Here is a 24107-nt window from a genome sequence, read left to right as displayed (position 1 = left end):
CTGATTATTAATCCTGTTCATCTTAGTCACATCCAATGCAAATCTTAACATCTTTAACTCTTCTGCCTCCAGCCCTGACTCCTGCCTTTTTGTCAATGCCATCATCTTCAAACCATATAACATAGCTGGTCTCACCACCCTCTTGTAGACATTCCCTTTTTACTTTTACTGGTACCCATCTGTCACAAATCATTCCTGACACTCTTCTCCAACCACTCCACCCCACCTGTACTCTCTTCTTCACTTCTCTTCCACACTCACCATTACTCTGAACTGTTGATCCCAAGTATTTAAACTCATTCACCTTTGCCAACAACACTCCCTGTATCCTCACCATTCCTCCATCCTCCTTATCATTCACACATACATATTCTGTCTTAGTCCTGCTGACCTTCATTCCTCTCCTCTCTATCTCCACCTCTCCAGGGTCTCCTCAACCTGTTCCCTACTCTCACTACATATCACAATGTCATCTGCAAACATCATAGTCCACAGGAACTCCTATCTGATCTCATCTGTCAATCTGTCCATCACCAGTGCAAATAAGAAAGGGCTCAGAGCTGACCCTTGATGTAATCCCACCTCCACCTTAAACTCATCCATCACTCCCACCACAGAACTCATCACTGTCATACTACCCTCGTACATATCCTGTACCACTCTTACATACTTCTCTGATACTCCTGACTTCCTCATACAATACCACAACTCCTCTCTAGGCACCCTGTCATATGCTTTCTCTAAGTCCACAAAGACACAATGCAACTCCTTCTGACCTTCTCTATATTTCTCCATCAACACTCTCAGAGCAAGCTTGCATTGCATCTATAGTGCTCTTTCCTGGCATGAAACCATACTGCTGATCACTAATCATCACCTCCCTTCTTAACCTAGCTTCCACTACTCTTTCCCATAACTTCATGCTGTGATTGATCAATTTTATCCCTCTGTAGTTACTACAGCTCTGCACATCACCCTTATTCTTGAAAATTAGTACCAAAAAACTTTTTCTCCACTTCTCAGGCATCCTCTTACTTTCCAAGATTTTATTAAACAATCTGGTTAAAAACTCCACTTCCATTTCTCCTAAACACCTCCATGCTTCCACAGTTATGTCATCTGGACCAATAGTCTTCCCATTCTTCATCCTCTTCATAACTGCACTTACTTCCTCCTTGCTAATCTGTTGCACTTCCTGATTCAGTCCCCACATCATCTAACCTTCTCTCTCTCTCATTCTCTTCATTCATCACACCCTCAAAGTAGTCTTTCCATCTGCTTAACACACTCTCCTCACTTGTGAGTCCATTTCCCTCATTATCCTTTATCACCCTTAGCTGCTGTATATCTTTCCCAGCTCAGTCCCTCTGTCTAGCCAATTGGTACAGGCCCTTATCTCCCTCCTTAGTATCCAACCTTTCATACAACTCTCCATACGCCTTATCCTTAGCCTTCATCACCTCTCTCTTTACCATATGCCTCATCGCCTTATACTCCTGGTTACTTTCTTCATCTCTCTGACAATCCCACTTCTTCGCCAACCTCCTTCTCTGTATACACTCCTGTACTTCCTTATTCCACCACCAGGTCTCCTTGTCCTCCTTCCTCTTTCTAGATGTCACACCAAGCACCTTTCTAGCCATCTCCCTTACAAGCTCTGCTGTAGTTACCCAGCTATTCGGTAACTCTTCACTGCCACCCAGTGCCTATCTTAACTCTTTCCTGAACTCCCCCTCACAATCCCTTTTTTCAACTTCCCCCATTTGATCCTTGGCACTGCCCTCACACTCCTTCTCCCTTTCTTGACTACCAACATCATCCTACAGACCACCATCCTATGCTGCCTAACTACACTTTCCCCTGTCACAACTTTACAGTCTCCAGTCACCTTCAGACTGGCCCTCCTGCATAGGATATAATCCATCTGTGTGCATCTTCGTCCACTCTTGTACATCACCCTATGCTCCTCCCTATTTTTAAAATGCGTATTCACCACAGCCGTGTCCATCCTTTTTACAAAATCCACAACCATCTGACCTTCTGCCTTTCTCTCTTTAACACTATACCTACCCATCACTTTCTCATACCCTCTGTTCCCTTCACCAACATGGCCATTGAAATCCACTCCAATCACCAGTCTCTCACCCTTGGGTACACTCACCACCACTTCATCCAGCTCACTCCAAAATTTTTCTTTCTCATCCTTCGCGCATCCAACTTGCGGAGCATATGCACTAATAGCATTCATCATTACACCATCAATTTCCAGCCTCATAAACATCACTCTATCCTAAACTCTTTTCACCTTCAAAACACTCTTGGCATACTGTTCCTTTAGGATAAACCCTACCTCATTTATCCTCCCATCCACACCATGATAGAACAATTTGAAGCCACCCCCAATACACCTGGCCTTACTCCCCTTCCATCTGGTCTCTTGCACGCACAATATATCAACCTTTCTTCTCTCCATCATATCAGCTAGCTCTCTCCCTATACCAGTCATACTGCCAACATTCAAATTTCCTACCCTCACTACCACACTCCTAAACCTTCCTCCTCTCTTCCTGCCTTTGGGCATGCATTCTCCCTCTTCTTCTCCTTCTCCTTCGGCCAACAGTAGCCCAGTTTCTGCCAGCACCCTGTTGGCTAACATTACTGATGATGGTTGTTGTTAACCCAGGCCTCAAAACAATCCAGTATGGAAATCTGTATTGTTGTCCGCATATGTCATTTGGCAAAAGTTTTACGTGGGTGCCCTTCCTGATGTAACCCTCCCCATTTATCAGGACTTGGGACTCACACGAAGAAATGCACTGGCTTGTGCACCCCCAGTGGCTGGGTTACAATTTTAATTTAAATAATTAGTCAGATATATGCAACATACACCAGGGATTATGTTTTGTATAAAATAACTTATCTGTTTTGTGCACTGAGATGTGTTAGAATTTAAATTAGATTTTGCAGCAAAACCCTTGCAAGACTTATATCCTTTTCTTGCATGATTAAAAAAAAATAAAAGGAAAAGTAGTAACTATTTATTAAAAATAAAATAAAAAACTAGATCCATTGTCAAAGCCTTAAGGGGAGATACAAAATTGCCATTTGGGCAAATTGTCCTTCATTCTGTAGTCAGTTGCCTGAGTTATTGGATAACTGAAAACTGAAACTAATAAATCAAAAAAACAACAGGTCGGCACCAAGTATCGTCAGGAAAGCACAGACACTTCGTATAAGCTTTCATTCACTTTAATGAACGTGAACTTCATCAGAATGACCATCTACCCATTTTGCAATGTTTTATATATATATATATATATATATATATATATATATATATATATATATATATCATTATTAATGAGTCACATGTCACAATACAATAATCATTTAAAAAAGCAACAAACACTGCTCAATAAAAAACTTTTTACATACAAAAAGTTAATTAAAATGTTCACTTGAACAATTAATATAAACTATTACAAATATATGTATGCATGTATAAATTACATACATTGTAAAAAGTATTTTAAATTAATAACTTCATTTAAGCCTGGTGTAACCTCAGCGCTTAAACCAATTTGCAAAGTACTCTCTTTACATTCTAGTCTGGTTTTAAAATCACCAGAAAAAGCTTCACTATCTACACTATCAATGACCGAAAAAACAAATTTCTTAAAAGCTGTGCATGCCTTAGCATGTCTAGCCAAGGCATTTTTGTTATCTCCTTTTTTGATAGCTAGTTGTTGTTCATATGTCCTACTTTTAAAACATCTGACAGTTTTTCCTTTGTAAAATCCTGTGCAGGAAAGACATTGAGCTACATAGACAATCAAACTACTATTACAGTCATAAAAACTATTAGTCCAAATAGTTTTATTTAAATGTTTAAAATACACAGAAGAAGTGTTACTAACAAATCTACACTGCCTACAGTTGTTACATGCATAGGTACCTTTTTTATGCACTATGGATCCTTTACTGTTACTTGACCCTTTATGTACATTTTCCAACAGGCTCTTTAGATTAAAACATTTTTTATAGGTAAAACATGGACTAGGGGCAATAACTTTAGTTAAATCCAAATTTCCTAACAATATCTTCCAATTATCTGTAATAATACTTCTAATCACCCCCATCTCATTCGAAATAGACAAAGGAAAAGGACAACTGTATTTAATATTAGTCTTTACTTCATGAACATTAACACCTATTTTGCCAGTATTACCTCTCAAAGTAGGGATGGCCTTGGTGTTCCTTAGAAGAACTACTTCTTCTTCTATTCTCTTAAGCCATCCAAAATCATAACCTCGGTCTACAAAAAAACATCCTAAAGTGGCCAGTTCCTTCATAAAGATCTTGTCATCAGACGTAAGTCTGCCTAACCGAATCATTTGTCCTATTACCACCCTTTTTTATGTGTATTGGATGCAGACTTTTGAAATGTAAATACTGATTAGCAAATACACTTTTTCTATATATACAACTCATAAAACATTCATTTGGAAAATCATTAGATAAATGCAAATCCAAAAAATCTAAACTCCTACCAAAACCTGTAATAGTAAATTTAAAAAAATTTGTAGAACTATTCAACTCTGACACAAAGTCAACAAAAGTCTCATAGTCCCCCTTCCACAGAAAAAACAAATCATCAATGTAACGACGATACAATAGTACTTTCTCCATTTTCTTATTAGTAATCAAAAATTTGTTTTCCCAACTAGCCATTACCAAATTAGCAAAAGTGGGAGCCACCCTTGCTCCCATGGCAACCCCCGACATTTGTTTATAAAAAGTGTCATTGAAAATAAAAAAAAATATATTTTCTAAAATAATGTTCATAATAGCACATATAGTGTTGACTTTTACACCAGAAAAATCAGTATAATCAGTCAAATAATCTCACAAATATTCAATTCCTATTTCCTGATCAGTACTAGTATATAAAGAAACCACGTCTATTGACACAAAAAATAAATTACTACCATTTATCTTCAAATCTCTTAATATTTCAAGCAAATGCCATGAATCTTTTAAATAAAAAGTAGAATTTTGTGTTACTGGATTTAAAAAATGATCTAACCATACAGACAAAGTTTCAGTTTTAGACTTAGGTGCTGAAATGACTGGTCTAAACAGGGGGTTAATACAATTCTTTTGCACTTTTGGAATTCCAAAAAGTGTAGCCATCTTGGGGAACTCTACTTGTAAAAATGCAAATGTCTGTTGATCTAATTCTCCTTGGTAGAACATGTCAAATAATGACATGTCCAGCCTACAATAGCTTTTCTTGATAGTATTATAATCTACCTTTTTGTAAACTTTTTCATCTCTTAATAAGTCCTCCATTGCCAAAATGTAATCCTCCTGGTTCATGATAACTATCTTACCCCCTTTATCTGCTTTCATGACTCTAATTTGTCTATTATGCCACAGATATTCAACCGCTTCTTGTTCTCCTATTGTTAGATTATACATGGTATTATCATGCTTTATATTTCGAAAATGGGATTCACAAATATTCTGAAATACCTGCAATGTTCCTATAAGAGGAGGATTATATGTGTTTCTCTTTTTAATGTTACTGTCAATATTAGAATCTAATTTGATGTTATCCAGTAAATATTTTAAATTCAGTTTCCTCAAAAATAATCGGAAATCAATGACAGTTTTAGCTGTTATTGTCTTGTGATTATAGTTTGGGAAAGATATGTCCACATTGTCTCTTGTCTGATGCCGCTTTTTTTCATTTTTTCTTGACAAGTACTGTTCTAGTCTGCATCAAGGAAGCTGAGATTCTGTATCCAGGTAGTCTAAAGAATATCATCAGTTTCAACAAAAGAATATACACGAATGCTTTATACAATTCAGTAACATGCCTGTCAGGACCTGGACCCTTCTCTTTCTTGAAGGACCTTAAAACTTCTACTTGATCTTATATAGCAAATAGGACATAATCTAAGGCTATATTTTACATAAGGATGGTTCCCAATTATTTTCTCAAATGTTCAAAATCAAATTTCTGTACCAGGTGGTCTCTCTCTCTCTCTCTCATATATATATATATATATATATATATATATATATATATATATATATGGGTCCATGTCATATGGTCGACTGTTCATTTGACTGAAAGTTCATTTGACTGAATGTTCATTTGATCGACAAGCATTTGCCCCCTTCCCCAATGTTGTGCAACCCTGGAGTTGATATATATAGTTAGGGGTGTGTGGGGGGCGGAGCCCCCCACCTAAAATGCTTGTCGATCAAATGAACTTTCAGTAAAATGAACTTTCAGTCAAATGAACAGTCTATATATATATATATATATATATATATATATATACATAGAGAGAGAGAGAGAGGGAGAGAGAGAGAGAGAAAGAAAGTAGCTCCATGTTTAATAATTCATTTGTTCACCTAGTTCTTCTAACTTACTACTCTGCATATTTAAGTAATGCAATTAAATGGTCTTCTAAACTTTTAAGTTAATTTATGATGCCCAGTGGGACTTTCCCTATATTCATATTCCACTGTTAAAAGAGGACAGTCTCCCATTCAGTGCACTAATGCAACCATCATAAATTCAAACTTTCCCATTCCAATTTCTTTACCATCATCATTAATATCCTCTTCACATTTTCAACATGGGGTTGGAGTGTCACATAAACTGTTGTCTCTCTTGATTCAGTACTGCTCTCCTACCTTCTTTGACAGTCATGCTTGACTTTTGCTAGTCTTCTCTTACACAGTTCATCCATCTCTTTGCTGGATGCCCTCATTACCTCTTTTCTTTTTCCTGTCTGTCCCAAATCTTCTTCAGCAAATTGTCTTCTGCTTTCCTGAATATGTGCTTGAACCACTATAATCTGCTCATTTGACCTTCTCTGCAGTTGGAACTACTTGGGCTTATGCTCTGATGTTTGGTTGAATCCTAATATTTTCCATTTCTTCATTTGTCTAACATTATGCATCCTACCACCCTCCCCATCTCAGGCACTTCTTCTCCATCACTTCTAACTTCCTCAACCGCTCTGCCTTTACTGCCCAGGTTTCTATACTATACGGTAGTACTGGTCACACCATTATTTTGTACACCTTACTTTTCAACATTATCTGAAATAAACCGTGGTTTCCAAGGTAGTTGTCCTGTTCTTTCTGGTTTTGTGTCTGGGGAAGCATAGCTTCTATGTAATTTTCTTCATTTAGAACGACTTGTGAATCACTGAGCGGGTTGTTGTGGGCATCCCTTATGAAGTGTGCCTGATGACTATCTTCTTTATCTTTCTGTCTTTGCCTTCCAAACTGTAAGAGTTTCTTCTTTCATGATTCATAGCTTCATAGGTAGGTTCTAGGCTATCGACCCAAGGGCCTAAGTAAGCCAAGCCAGTAAGGTTCCCTGGCTTACGCCACCCAAGAAGGTTATTTTCCTGTGCACCTGTCGAGCAGAGCCACGGAAGTGATCCCTGGGGTGTATTTCCTATTTCCTATCCACTCATCAAGATTTTTCTTGAATAGTGCTAATGAGGAACTTTGCTTGACATAGATGGGTAGCTTGTTCCAGAGTATGGGAAGTGTCTGGGAAATGAATCTATCCTTCCAGCATGTCCTGTTTATTTTGGTGATGAGGTTTAGGTCCCTAGAGCATGTAGCTCAGAGGGATTGGGATTTCTTTAGGTGTAGCACGTCCAACAGCTCTGGGTTTGACATAGCTTTATATGTTAGGCAGAGATCACCTCAGATTAGGCAATATGCTATGGAGTAAAGCTGGAGTTTTTTGAGACAGTCAGTGTAGGGCATTTGTTTGAGTCAAGTAATCCTCTTTGTGAGGTACTTATGTGGCCTTTCCAGCTGCTGCAGATGTCTTGTGATGTACATTCCAAAAGGGGCATTGTATTCTATAATGGGTCTAATGAGTGTCCGGTAGAGGGGAACAATGACCTCTTTTTTCCTGGATGAGAACCCTTTTGTGATGAGGTGTGCCACATAGAAGGATTTCCTGACTAACGTGGTGATGTGATTACCAAAGGAGAGACTACTGTCCACCTGGGTCCCAAGGTCTCTTATCACCCATTCAGCTTTAAGTAGACTGCCGCTTATGTGGTAGTTCATGGATACAGAGTTTTTACCAAAGGGGATGATAATGCACTTTTTGGCATTGAGCTTGAGGCCATGGCTCTGACACCAGGTATCTGTCTCATTGAGGCTATTCTGTAGGATGTCCACATCATTTGGAAACTCGACTATGGCTCCTAGTTTGCAGTCATCTGTGAACTTCGTTAGCCAAAGGCCTTCTGTGTTAGCCTGTACTTCAGAGAAGTAGATACCAAACAGGATAGGTCCCAGGACTGAACCCTATGGTACTCCACTTGTCACTGGTTTGAAGTCAGATTTGAAGTCTGCAACTTTTACAGTATGAGTTCTGTCTGTGAGCCAGTTGGCATCCCATCTTGTGATGTAGGGATTTATACCTAGTTTAGTGAGTTTAGCTATTATTCCAGAATGGGGGATAGTGTCGAAAGCCTTGGTGAGGTCAAGATAGGCTGTGTGAACCACCTTACCCTCATCTACGGCTTTGGTGACTGCCTCAAAGAAGTTGATCAGGTTCAGGAGGCATGATCTGCCTTTCTCAGACCTAAACTGGGTGGGGTCCAGAGTTTGGAGGTTACCAATGTCTTTGTTTATGACTTCCATGATGATATGTTCCATGGCCTTACAGACCAGGCTTGTCAGGCTAATAGGGTGATAGTTCCCAGGATCAGTGGTGGCTCCCCCTTTGTGGAGTGGGATAACTGTTGCTGTATGCTATTCAGTGGGCACAAAGCCTGACATGAGGCTATGACTGAACATGGTGCTTAGGTGGGGAACCAGTTTGTTCTGAAATTCGTGTAAAATGCAGCCTGGGATGTTGTCTGGTCCCATGGATACTGTGTTTTTGGCTTTAGAGAGTGCAGCTTTTACCTGAGTAGTTGTGATTACAGGGACTCTGCATTCTTACTGTATAGATATGGGCCCTTTGGCGGGTGAGAGGGGGGTAAAGTTAGCACTGAACCTATCTACCAGGATGTTGGCAATATCAGTTGGTTCTGTAATTTTCATGCCGTTGTGCTGTAACTCAGAGCAGATCTGGGTGTTGCCATTGAGATTCTTGACATAGCTATAGAATGCTTTATGGTTGTCCCTAGAATCAGTGGTGATTTTGTTTTTGTAGCTAGCTTTGGAGGATCTTATAAGGATCTCAGCTTCTTACTGAGGCTGACCAGGGAGCTCCTCCACTCATGAGATTTTACTCTCTTTTGAAACAGTTTCTTCCTTCTGTTGTAGAGTTTGTTTATGGCAGTGGACCACCAGATTGGCTTCCTTTTTTTGGAGGATAGAGTCTTGGTTCTGTTTGGGATAGCACAATCCGTGCACTTGTGTAAGAGCTTATAGAGTGCATTTGTGTAGGATTCAGCAGTCATAAGTGTATTGTCTGTCTGCATGGGTGTCATGAAGTTCACCACTTCTGTCTTAAGAAGCATGAAGTTGGCTTTGGAGAATTTTTTTGCCATGGTTTCCTTAATGCGGGTGGGGGCGGGATGTGGATATCTAGGGTGATTAGCTTATGGTCAGATCTGACCAACGAGGAGTTGACTTCAGGTGTGGAACACCAGTCACTCATGTTGGTAATGACTAGGCCTAGGATATTGTTGTCCCTGGTGGGGGTGTGAATAAGTTGATCTATGGCATTAGAATTTATGAATTCCAGAAAACATTGAGTGAAAGAGTTGGTACATGAGTGGTTTTCCCAGTTAATGGTGGGATAGTTGAACTCGCCCATTATTAGGGTGTTTGGTTGAATCCTAATATTTTCCAGTATATTAAGAAAAGAGGAGTGGGAATCCTGGGTCATGGTGGGGGATCTGTAGCAAGCTACAAACTGGATTGCAGTTTTGCCCAGAGTTAGTTGCACTTGGCTAACCTCAGATGCATTATGCTGAGCAACTAGCCTGGAGGTGTTGATATCCTTAATGAATATGGACACACCTCCCCTTTGGTGTTCCGGTCCAAGTTAGATGGCCGAAAAGTGTGGTATGAGTTATAGCCTGGTAATGCAGGGGTGGTCTCTGGTGCCTTGAGCCAGGTCTCAGTCACTGCACAAATATCAATGTTCTCCATTTTAAGGAGTGCCTTGAGGGAGTGCATTTTGAGATTTAGACTTCTAGCATTGAGTAGCATTACCCTCAGTTTCTGCTTGCCTGTTCCTGTTACAGTGGTGAATTTGTCATTTGAACCTTGCCTAAAAACGGCACTATATGGGTGGCAAGAGCCTTAGCCAGTATCCGGAATCCCAGGGGTGACAGGTGCAAGCCATCTCTGGCAAAGCATCGTGGTCTGTCGACCATGTTGTCCCAGGCAGACAGATACTGGATCCCTTTGGAATGACACCAGCAGCTTAGCCAATTGTTGAAGTCAATCATTTTGTCCTTGTACTGCGGTATCATTCTGGGTGATGGCAGGATGCCACTCAGGGCTAGGGTCATACCTGCTTGGGCTACATGATCAGAGAGCTCTTCCATGTCTCTTTTCATGTAGTCCAGGGAGGTATGTCTCAGGTCATTCACAACAACATGGACAATGACAGAGTCATATTTGTAATTGTTGTGGAGTGACCTGAGTCCGTGGGTTATGTGGTGGATCCTGGCACCTGACAGGCAGCTGACAATAACCTTCTCCTTGTTTAGTTTAGCCTGGTGAGTGGGACATCAGTGTGGCTGACTACAGAGTCACCTATGACTAGTGTGTTGGGTACATTGTTTTGCCCTATGGGCTGTGGTTGAGTGGCACACTGAGTCTGTGGGCTATGTGTCATTTGGGTTGTGTTGGGGGGTGGAGATTGCTTGTGTTTCTGCTTTGGAGGTCTCTGTTGCTTGAGCAGGTTATTATTGAGAGCCTCCATTAATGTTTTTGTGTTTCTATGTGTGGATTTTGGTGTTGTAGGTTTAGTGGGACTATGTGATGAGTGTGGTGTGGTGCAAGTTGTTTACCTTCTCCTCTTGACTGATAAGTTCAGTCTTGGTTGGAGTGAGCTTTACCTCCAGTTTGGCTAGATAAGTGCATCTCTCACAGCTTGTAGTGTTGGGTGGTAGCAGGAGAGGGTTGTCTGTGTACATGAGGCAATTGTCAGTATAGAATACTATGCTGTTATTGGCTCAGTGTTGTTCCCGTACCACTGATGTCATCCATACTGACCTCAGTGTGAGGAATGTGGAGCCTCGAGTACAGATTACTGTACCCAGTGCTCAGGCCAGGGCCCCTGGACCAACCCCCTCCTCTCTCTACTAATTCCCCATCTTTGTTGCATCAGTGTATAATTCTAAGTATGTGCTCTCCATTCAGTCATCCTGCCAGACAGAGCTACTATGACAGTGTTTTAGGAGCTCTTCCTACAGTCCAAGTTCTGCTGTGAGTTTACATGTGATTCTGACTCTGTGGTGCTTCTGTTTTATCAACTCTCCGCAACCAAAGTCCATTGAGCCAGACAATGACATCACTTCTCAAAATTGGGCTTTCTTCTCCTCTGCTGTCTGATAGATCCTCACCCAGTAACAGCTCTGCTTCCATTATGTCAAGACACATACAGGTATGTTATAAATACCAACAAATGCCCATTTCTATGAAAATAAATGCATTTAATACGTTAGTGATGACACTTGTAGAGCATAGTCCTCATAGTGCTACTCAGTGCATTTTAAAGCCTGTAATGTTTCTAATACTGCTAACATGATTCACTTTTTTAGGCATAAATTCTTAAGTTTCTTCTCTCTCTCCCACTTTTTTTATATTCTCAAGCATAACCAGACTGTCATGCCCTCATAAACATCATTTTTATTTTTTTAGAGCTTCAGAAATCTGTTTACCCTTAAAGATTTACATTACACTCATCCTAAAATCTTCATTTCTACTACAGATATATAACACCCTTCTAATGCTCAAAGAGTGAACAACACTAACTATGTAGTTCCGTAGATAGATTCAAACACAAGAAATCTACCATCTGCTTCACCCTCCTGTGATGTTTGGATTACAGGCACACACCACAGTATTAAATATTTCCCCACAAATGCAACCATTTATGAATATTTTAACATATGAACATAATAATTAGAAGGCTTCAATTAGGTTGACAGTGGAACAGTTCTTACAGATAAATTAATTTAGAAAAAATCAAGCCTTCAGTATTTCACTATATGGTACCTTTCAACAGCCCTGTCAGGATAACCTACTCCCTTATCTGCTAATTCCTGTCTTTAAAGGACCACTTCAGGGAAAAATGAATAAACACATATATTTATATCTTTTGTTGAAGTTGCACATATTGCAAACCTGCATGCTCCAGAAATATGTAGTCAATACTAATTTTATTGTGTTTGTAACCCAAATGCCCTCCTGGGGGCAGACATCCTAATGAGAATTTGTTTTCTTCTAAAGCTAACTCTTCCCTATAATGTAATGTAAGAGAACAGTCGATGAGATTACAATACTCATGGCTGGGCTGTCTCATCTCATTTCTATTGACTTAGAATGGAAGAACTGAGAAGCAGTGATAATTCTGAGAGGCATTAGGAAAGATAACATTTACTGTTTTGTAGTGCCTCTTACAAATGTGTTTCCTACTTATGTCTATCACATTCTATGAAAAAAGCTTCACGAAGTATCAACTAATTGCTGAGATAATAGACTTTTTTAGAGATTCAGTTTTTATGTGCTTTAGTTCCTTCTCAAATTACTCCTCCAATCATAGCTCTCAACTGTCTAGATTTTTACAGAATGTCCACATTTTTGCCTTATTTTGTCATCTGTTCCTCATAAAATTGTTGGTTTTCTGGCAGATCATTGAAGATTGAAGTCAGAAAACAATGACAGACATTTGAGTTTCAGACTTTATATCCTTTAGAAAATCCTTGCTAATGGAAAACCTGTCATTCTATCAACTTTCTACATTTATAAGGGCAATATTTAAAATCTTTACCTGTTTTGGGGCCCTTTCCCCCCATTATTTATGCTTTTGTCCAGATTTCTTGTTCTACAAGGTTGAGAGGTATGACTCCCATACTCCCTTCCTCATCAAGCCAGAGGATCACATTTTCTGCTCTGCAAGGATTCTTAATTAGTCATCTTTGCATGGCAATACACAACAGACAGATCAAGCTACCTGGTGCACTATTAAAAGCATTCCCTCATCTCTCTCTTTATTCAGGTCATCTGAGTAGCACTTTCACGATAAATGTTGCAAAATGCTTTTATCAATTCTTAATCCACAAGTCTGTATACTCCTAACAATGTACCCTGTAACATACACAGATTAAAATTCATATTGACTGATCAGAGGCATGGGTATGTCTAAACTCTAATTCTCTTTATTGTTAACCAAAGAATTACTTTATTTCAGACAGAGCTTTACATAACAATACAGCCTTCAGCCTTGTTACTTCTCAGATCAGCCTCTACTTTTCATTACTATTGCTTTAGTATGCACATATCCGCTGATGTTTAAATCATTTTGTTTTCAATGTTACTTAATATACTCCTTCCTAAGCGTAATGCATTGCCTACTACCGCTACCCCTACAAGTGTGTATACTTTTTTTTGCTTAATGTCACTAGTGTTTTCCCACATACACTGCCACAGCAACCATTTTTATTCACTTTTATATAAAATGTCTGGTAGTTCCTTTAGAAGCCCAAAGCAAATGGTTATCTCAGTGAACATGTTTTGCACCATAGTCATTTTTTTAAACACCTTTATTGAATTATCACTTGTGATACAGGCGAATTTACATTTATACAAAAGTAATTTGTAGTTGACCAAGTGTCAGCTTCAGTGTAGCCATTCATAATTCTATAAACTGCTTTTTTTATTTCTTTCTGTGAAGTACTACACTTATTCCACAGTGCTCATCACCTCCCACTCCGAACTATTGTCACTTTGGTTACTTACTTATAAATCAGACACCTTAGCTATTCTGCAGATGTTAATTACAGACAGCAAATAACACAGACATGCACACACTTGTTGACCATCATTGTTCTACAGAATATCATGAAACACGAGCCACTGAACCTATTTACAAAAAAAAAAAATAAATAAATAAAAATAATTGCAATGATAGCTGCAACAAACCAATGCATTTCTTACTGTCATGATGTGTAGGTAAACACACACTACTAATGTCAACTAGAGAACACCAAGGCATCAGGTGGTGATCCCTGTAGCTGAATTTCATGTTTTTCCCTTACAACAACCACAGGATGTGCGCACACACACACACACACACACACACACACACACACACACACACACACACACACACATACACACACACACACATACACACACACACACACACACACACACACACACACACACACACACACACACACACACATGCACACACACAATCAATATACTGTACCATGCAAGAATGGAGCATTATGCACCTGTTTACAATCATAGCTATAATGCCAAAGGGCCAAACCAAGCACCTCAAATCAGGTCAATACACTATCTGAGTGCATCACTAACCATATAAATTAATAACAGCAAACGCATCACATTGACACACACACACTATATATAACTTCAATACATCACAATCATAAGCACACTCATACACTGCATATTGTTAAAGTACAATAATTAAGTTAAACTTACCATAACTGAAGATGTTCAAATGATCACTAGCCTTAGCTATATGGGTTATATCCTGCCAAGGATATAAAATATGGCCAGCTTCCAAAGTTTCATGATGCTCTGAAGGGTTTTACACCCAAACCTTCAAGCAGTTGGAGCTGAGCTGGCTAAAAGGTAAGTTTGGGCATGAAACCCTTCAGAGCTATCCTGCCAAAAAAGACAAGGAGACTGAGCTCTGAAAGGACAATATTAGGAACAAAACAAAAAATTAAATGTCCACATCTTGGCATAAAAATACACCATGCATGTTGAATGAAACTGAAAAAAATACACCAAAAAGCAAGGTAGATGGGACGGGGAGCTGCTACTGCAGCACTGATCATTGAACATATACTGTTATGGTAAGTTCAGCTTGCACAGTTGTACTTTGTTCATCATTTTGATCAATGCTGCAGTAGCCTTAGTTATGTGTCTAGATTACCTTAGCTAAATACATTTGGGAAGCAGAAAGAGAAAACTCCAGTAGCCCTTGGAGAATCATCCTAACAAAGCTTGATTTGGACTTAGAGAAGTAATCAAGCTTATAGTGCTTTGTCAAAGTATGTGCATAGGCTCAAGAAGCAGCTTCTAGAATACTTCTAGAATACAATCCTTTCCAAAAAGCCACAGATGAAGCCAAGGCCATGGTAGACTGGGCCTTGACCGTCCCTAGAATAGATTTATTATGGTGAGTATAACACAAGGTAAAATCCTTTCACACACATTTGGAAATAGTCTGTTTAGACACAGGTTGTCTCTTCTTCTTCCCTTCACAAGAAATGAATGCAGCTGATAGCACAGTTAGACCAGCAGACACCAGCATCACCATGCATGAATGTAGCTGATAGCACAGTTAGCGCACCAGGCACCAACATCACCATGCATGAATACAGCTGATAGCACAGTTAAAGCACAAGGTACCAGCATCACCATGCATGAATGCAGCTAATAGCATGGTTAGAGCACCAGGCACCAGCATCATCATGCAAGAATGCAGCTGATGGCACAGTTAGAGCAGGAGGCACCAGCATCACCATGTATCTGCATGCCTGGATGTGCCTTTGCGATTTTCCATCAAGCTTTAAGACTTAATTTGTCAATGCTCCCTTTTGATGGCTATACTTTATTTGGGACAAAAGTAAAGTACACACTGACCATGAGTCAGCAAAATGATAAACCTCTGCAGTGGAAATCCATTTTTTCACCCCCAGTAAACCTAATCTAGGAATCAGAGGGTTGAGAAGAAAATGTGGCTCCAAAACTCACAAGACTCCTATCAGTACAACCCTGGTGATAGACCTTGTGGCAGAGGAGGAAGCAACTAGAATGAAAGTTACCTTAGAGGCAGAGGTGGACCGCATAACCAGTGCTTTTGCAGTCCCTTTACCGAGAAGCCTTTTCAGTGCCCGTGAAGGGCTACGTGACTGCTGCAGCCTGCAGGCAGGTGAGAGGTGCTTGTCTCTGCACGCACAAGCCTGACAAAACATAACAATGGATTCTTGGATGATAAACATAGTTTTCAAAGGCTATTTCATACCATATTCCCTTCCTTCTGTAAAAAAGTAAAAAGGTTCCTGATGTTCTACCCAGTCAGTGGTAACTTGCAGTGGCAGAAGTTTCCAAGCTGCTAGAAAAAAGTGTAATCCAACTAGTCCATGAAGAAAAGTTAGAATCTGGAGTCTACTCAAGGTTCTTTTTAGTACCTAAGGAATCAGGGTATCTCAGACCCATCTTGGACCCAAGTCACTTAAACCAATATATGAAGCAGACATATTCCAGATGGTCACAATGCAGTCCACTTTGCTTCTTCTCAGGAAGGATGATTGGATGTGCTCTGTAAATCTCACTGATGCTTACTATCATGTAAGGACAGAGAAGAGTTTGAGGAGATTCCTCTGTTTCCATCTGTTCCATGGTTGATTTGGATGAAAATCAACAAAAGTGGATATGAAATTTATGTACTTACCATAACGATAGATTCACATAGTCTGATGCTCATTTGGTTCAGAATCCATCCCTACCTCCTGCCCCCTTCTAAAATTACACAAATATGCTTCTGGTGACCAGGCAGCTCTCTGGCACACCCTGTCTCTGAACAGTCCTACCTGACTGTCTTCCATTCATACCTTTTTACCTATATGCTAGGTTTAGTCTTCAGTACAATTTGTATAAGTTATTTTACTGGAGGTACTAAGGTGAAGTAAAGGGAATTTTGGGTAGGAAAGAACTCAGAGCCCTGGAATCAAGAAGCTTCAAAGTCAGTGCCAAGGTCGGATCTGACAACCCCTGGTTTAACCAGATAGAAATCAGACAACATTGATCTATTTTTGTGGTAATACATAACTTTTCTTTCCATGAAGAACTCCAGATGAGCAGTGTATTGCTTTTAAACTTTAAAAAATGATTTTTGTCTGTAACACAATAATACAGATGCTTGCCCCTCTACAAATACTTACAGAAAAGGAAAAAAAAAAAAAAAAGACGGTAAAACCGCATATTACCTTTTGAATTGTCATACTCCTTTAAAAAAAATGAGATGAGGAAAATGGCATTGTATACTGACTGCTTATTTGCATGGAATGTCAGGAACACTAACTACATCATTTCACTGCATGTAGCAAAGCACGTCACTTGTAGTTATGGACAAAAATAACAACACTGAATATTTTTCATTGCTCCAATTGATTGGCAAAATGAAAGTGGAAAGTTTGCACTGGTTAAATACATTATGCTGTATTTCTAATATGGTAGGTGTTTAGTTGTTACAGCTAGAATCAGTATTGAAAAGATCAGCACAGCAAGAATTCCCATCATACCTTTTAACTTCTTAGCACAAAAAATCTGGACAAAGCCAACAATTATGTGGGGACAAAGCCCTAAAAATAGGGGCACATTTAAAATATTGCTCTTATAAACTTAAAAAGTTGCTTGAATAAAAAGGTCTTGTACTATCATGCATTTTTCTGAAGGAAATTAAGTTTGAAATGCAAATGCCTGTCATTATTTAGTGAATTCATTCCTCACTGATTTGCCACAAACATCCAGAAAACCACAGATTTTTTGATGAACAGACCAAAATATGAGGCAGAAATCTGGACATTTTGTGAAAATCTGGACACTTGAGAGGTACGATTCCCATAATGTGATTGGAAAGCCTACTAGGAATGTACACAAATATCAGTGCATATGTACCACAACAAAAGGGTAATGGGGGCATTAAAAGAAAAGGTGCAGAGCACTTTATATTCCAGTACTAAAGACAAAGTTATTGTTTCATACTGCTGTGCTGATGCGCCAAACTGCAGGCCAGACATTGTCTCCAAACATAGCCCGTAGCAACAACGTTGCATAAAGGCAAATAGTATAATGATTTCTCAGAATTTAAGTATGCAGATAAGACACCATTCATATGTCTAACTAGCTATATATGCATACGTTGCAAGACTGATGAATAATAATGATCCTGGCTTTCACTACAGGAATAGGATAGCACAGTAACAGGTATCAGGCTGAGCAGATGAACTGATTATGCAAACATCACGACTCCTCAGTGAATGAATGTGAGTGCCTGTTCACCAAAACACAGTGAAGAAGCAGATCTGATGCATAGTCATGGGATCCTAAGTCAAAGACAATGATCTAGGATATTTACAGATACATCAACAGCTTTATCAAATGCAGTGAGATAAACCTTACATGAAGTCATTGCTCACACTGTACAGTAAATACCCAAATGGTACTGGTGTCCCAAAGCAGTTACATGCAATAAGCGATACATATCTCTGAACCACTTAATGTATGAATTCTGGATAAAGCTAAAAACAATGGGGAGCAAGGCCCATATCCAGGAAATATTTTAAATACTGCTTTTATATAATTAGAAAGTTGCTAGAACAACAGGTTTTGCATTAGCATGCATGTTCCAGGGGATATCAAGTCTGAAACTAAAATATCTACCAGTCTTTAGGGGCTTCAGTCTCCAATGACTTTCTAGAAAAGAGCAAACTTTATTTGAAACAAACAGACAAAAAATATGATGCAAAAATCTGGACATTATTTGAAAATCTGGAATGTCAAGAGGTTAGATGAATATTAGACCAGAAAATAATCCAAAAGACACATACATGTGGATGTATATGACCTCTGTTTAAGTGTATAGATAACACTAACAGGTCCAGCACAACTGTACAGGGAGGTGTAGATTAGCCATATCTGTCTTTCAAATGAATGCAGATAATATTGGTGCCACTCTTCTTTTGGCATCATATGATGGCATGTATACACAATTAACAGCAAATACAATCAAGTATCATTATTAAACTATTCCCCTCCCCACATCTGACCACATGGCAGCATCATTATGCTTTCAAGACAAAGCTTTAAACTCAAACTTATCCCCACTGTTACGCACACTTACTGCAAAACATCCTCTGGAAGAAGAGCATAATAACAAGACCCATTTGATAACCAGGAAGGCCTACTGGGCAGACAGTCCCCTTTTCACGGGCAACCCCTGGGTAAATGACTTGCTCAAGGTCACACAGTGGACAAATGAAGGTCAAAGAAATCAATCCTGTACCTCAGGAACTGCTGCTCACAGTCTTAATCCTCTGTACCAACTGAGAGACAATGCAAAAAGACATAATGGAACTTATCATGCACATGTGTAAATGGCTCAAGAAGTAGAACTCTAGCATTTGGTGCTGAAGATTATATATATGTGTGTGTGTCCATTTTGTATACATACAAAAGAGGAAGAACCCAGAACAGCACTAAGGAAAATGAAGTCAGGGAAAACCAGTTTCAGATAAAGCCATGGCAGATTTGGGATGATGATGGTTGAGTTAGGACAGAAAAAGCATTTAATGGTACTCATTGCAATATAGAAGGAAAGGCTCATAGCAAATGACTATATATAAGCATTCACCTAATGTCAAGACAGCAACTACATGTCAGTGGCTAGGATGTGCACTATCAATATATGCTCTGTCGACTTCCAAGATGGCTGCACACTGATCAACAGCCTAATTTCAGCTCTCCCAGTGTCAAAACAGAAACTGAGAGATAAGGGCTAGTAATTCTGCCAGTTTTAGTAATATAAAATTACTGGCTAGTAAGTGCACTGCCTGAATGCCAGCAAAGAAGAGTCTTATAGAACCTAAAAGAAAATAAGCTAGAAAAAGTTGGCTGAGTATGAGAATGCTGAAGAAGACCTGTTTCAAAACATGGTATAGTTAGAGGTCAGAGCACGCAGAGAAAACCTAATATTTTCTACTGTATTAGCAAAACTGAAAGGAACAGGCCATATAAATTTTTTGAATGCACTACTAATCAACTTGACTGGTATTCAACAGCAGGATTTTGTAATTGAAAGGGCACACTGTGTTTATGCTTCAAATCTGGCCATGAGAAAGCACTTAAGAGATGTATTAGTAAAGATGCAATTATGCCAACAAAAAGAGTTGATCTTAACAAAAATGTGGCAGAAGGACAAAGTATAAAACATTGTAGACAGTAGAGTGTTTGTGGAAAATGATTATTCACTGTACACTAGGCAGAAGAGAAGCAAATTTATCCCAGTAATTAGGGAATGTTGAGAGGCAGGTGTGAGATTCAAGCTGCTGTATCCACCTGTCATCAGAATATATTTTTTCCTGGAGGATCAAAGTCTTTTTTTGAAGTAGAACAGGCTAAGGAGGAAATACAAAAGTTTTCCAACAAAAAGTGAGCCATCAAACAGAAGAGGACTCTCCTTCTCATTCTTCTGATAATGAAGCTTATAGATAAACTTTGCCAGTGAAATCTTGTCCAGTGTTCAAAAGGAAAATGCTTGAGAGACAGAAAAAAGCACAGAAGTTGACTAGAAAAATCAGACGTACCTTGGACTTGAACCAGACTCTGAGACTGGGTAATGGAGATGAACAGGAAGAAGGCCAGCAACACTGAAATTAGTAAATACATGTAGTTTATAAAGCATCAATCACATTTGTGAATTATGGCTTTACAAGTAAAAGTGGCTGAGATACATTGGACATTTTGTTAACTTTGTTAAACTTTTGGGGGACTGAAAAGCATATACCTCAGTGAATGTCATTAATGTTTGGAAGAACACTAAAAAGGAGAAAAAAAAAAGAAATCAAGTATAAGTAAAACAAGTTTTCTTCCTAACAGTATTTGTATAAAACATTTTGTGATATAAACTACTTGTTATATAGCAAAGCATTTTCAATGATTGCTGTATGTGATAAAGATACTAAATTAAACATATACATTTTTAGTATTTTTGTTTTAAGATATGCCTTGTGACTGGCCATGTTCCAGCTAAGCTGGCACATATGCCAAGTAAACCTGCAACTAGTATAGCAAGCTGATAGTAAAATAAAAATTTAAGAGTTTTTTGGATTGTTTTATGTCATAGTTCTTTGCATAGAGCTGCCACACCCTCAACACCCCCCCAACTGAGATATTATTTATTTAAAACAATATTAACTGAGAAAGGTTTTTGGAATGTAAATTATTTGATGATTGGTAGCATTATTTGATTCCAGGAAACTGGTCCTGTGGCTGATGATTATTTTGTTGCCATGTTCCAAGAAAGAAGAGGCATGGTGGTGTTTTTTGGGGGGAAGGGTGAAGCCCACCTTATATGTTAAGATGATAACAAAACCTTCCAGACAGTTACAAAATGTGATACATGCTTCATTGTATTGTATTGTATTGTATTTCATTTTTTCCCTTTTTTGACAGAAAGGGTTAACAGAATTACTCAGTTGGGATTGACAGTGCCTATTGTCAGGCATAGTGTCAGTAGTTCCAGCCCCACCAACCACCTGTGCAGTACCGAAGACAGTCTAGTGCCAGTGTAGAAGAACAAAAGGGAAATTCTCAACCATGGCCCATACAATAGTATCAAATTACTGTCATGCTGCAGAGGATGACTGATAAACAAAGAAACAGAGTAGTAGAGAATAAGATGGGGGATGGCTTCAGGTCATGATGCAGCACAACTGACCTGTTGGTTGCAGTGAGACAGAGGAAACGAAACTGGAGATAACGAGAGAGTCCAATTGTGCATTCCTAGTCTTGGAGAAAACATAAAACAAGGTCCCATCCCAAGGAATTTGACTTGGGCAGTCCTGCACTGGTTTGAAGTACTGGAAGCGCTGGTATAAAGTAGTAGAGTCTACATACAAGGACCAAATGACAGAAGTACAAACAGTATTCAGACTCACAGAGAAGTTCTCACTGGAAATTGGTGTGCACCAGGGTTCATCTCTGAGCTCACTGCTGTTCATACTGGTGATGCACTAAATTATCAAGCATGTCAGAGGGACAGATAAACAAAGCTGCTTTATGAAGATGTCATGGCACTGCAAGCAGACACTGAACAAGAGCTTCAGCAAATGAAGGGTTACAGAATGTGATACAGAAAGCATACTGAATGAAACTGAAAAAAAAGACAAGGTAATGCTCATGAGAGCAAAAGAGGACAAGCAGAAGAAGCTGAAAACGGGGGTGGTCAAAGCTAGAATTAGACGGACTTCAACAAACTGGCGCAGAGTGCCATGGGTAGTTTCTGATATATAAAAATGCCAAAGAAGCTAAAAAGTAAAGTGTACAAAGCAATGCTGCAGTCAGTACCTCTGTATGGTACTGAAACCTGGGCAGTGAAGTCAGAAAAGTTATGGAACTTAAAAGTGGTGGAGATTATGTGACAGAGATGGGTTAGGATGCACACTGTGGGACAGATGGAAATATTAGGACATCAGAGCAGAAGCAAAAGTAGTTCCAGGTACAGTGAAGACCAAAGAGAACAGGGAACAGATTAAGGTGGTTTGGGTACATGTGCAGGAAAGCAGAAGATGATCTGTTGAAGATGATTTTGGAGAAACAGTAAGAAGGTAAGATTAAACAATGATGTCCAGCCAAGAAACAGGCGGCTAGCATAAGACAATGCCTGTAACAATTAGGCATGACTGTCAAAAAAGGTGAGAGAGTGGCACTGAATTGAGAGAGACATTGATGGTTGAGACGACACCCTGACCACATGTAAAGAAAATAGAAAAGAGTGTGATGAAGATGGTGATCACCTATCCTTATGTTATCTCTGTTCTACTACCAGATGTAAAAAAAATACCAACTTTCAGTAGACTTTAACTTATAGCCTTAAGAAAAAGGGTACTATGTATCTTTACATGAATAAACAAATTGTGCTGCAGGTGAGGCAACTTTGCATTGCGGACTGTAGAAATACTACAACATATATGCTGCTAACATGCATTGGAAATTTGGACTGCAAAGAACTGCAGTAAAATTAGGCATTTTTGAGCACAAGAGATCATCCAATACCAACAGCTAAGAAAGTACAGTAGAAGCAAAAAAAAAACAGATATTGTAGAAAAAGAACAAATGACAAAAGTAATTTTAATGAAATTACAGTGAGCAATTGTATTGTTCTTGGCAAGAGAAACAAAATCATAAAATACTAGGATATGCAAGAATAAAAAAAACATTATATGAAATAAACCCACCCAGACAGTGTCAATAGTAGTAGAAGGAGCAGCAGCGTTAATGAAGAATTTCAAACATGCTTAAACATGTTACTGATAGATGCAACTCCTTAAAAACTGCAGAAAAAGGCAGTTCTGGATGTATTCCTGGTACTGAGTAGAGAGCCTGTGTCTGACATGAAAGATTGAAGCAATACTAATTTCACAAGCTTTAATCATATCCGGACAGAGGAATGAGGTCCACTCCTGTCATAGTAGAAGACAACTAAAACATTTGGAAAAATAATAAATTGAGGAAGCAACCTTATTCTTGGCCCATGCTCTTGCAGTGGGTACTGGCACCTTCAAAGAGCATACAAATGGAGGTTGTGAATGGTGGGCCATTGTCTGTCAAAATTCTGCCTCCAGCTAATTGCTTGCAATTGGTGTCACAATGGGCATTACTCAACTGATGTAAATGGGTGTCATCCAGACATAGGAACATGTCATTATCGAGGAAAGGAGGAGGTGACATACACTGTGCACCCTGCATGACAACCTGTGTGAGGGAATATTCTTTCTCTCTGGCACATGTGACTGAAACATGTGTGTAGTTACTTCCACCTATAACCACCTGCTTGCACATGCACATTCTAATGGACATCACTCATTTGACCCCACTGTGGATAGATGGGGCATAGCAAATTCTTTTAATTATTTATGAATGCCTCCAAATATTTCTAAAGAGCTGCAGAGGAAGGTATATTGCCAAAGGGTATTTTAACCTCTTGCTGGGCATTGGAAGTGATGCATTGACCTAGCATTTACCTAGTTTCTTTCAGTATTTAAACAGGTCCTTAGTAAAGTGAGGCAGTGATTTTTCCTTACTGGCTTAAAATT

Source organism: Protopterus annectens, chromosome 5.part0 (genome assembly GCF_019279795.1).
Source record: "Protopterus annectens isolate FY-2018-M chromosome 5.part0, PAN1.0, whole genome shotgun sequence".
NCBI classification, from domain to species: domain Eukaryota; kingdom Metazoa; phylum Chordata; order Ceratodontiformes; family Protopteridae; genus Protopterus; species Protopterus annectens.
This window is presented reverse-complemented; position numbering follows the sequence as displayed.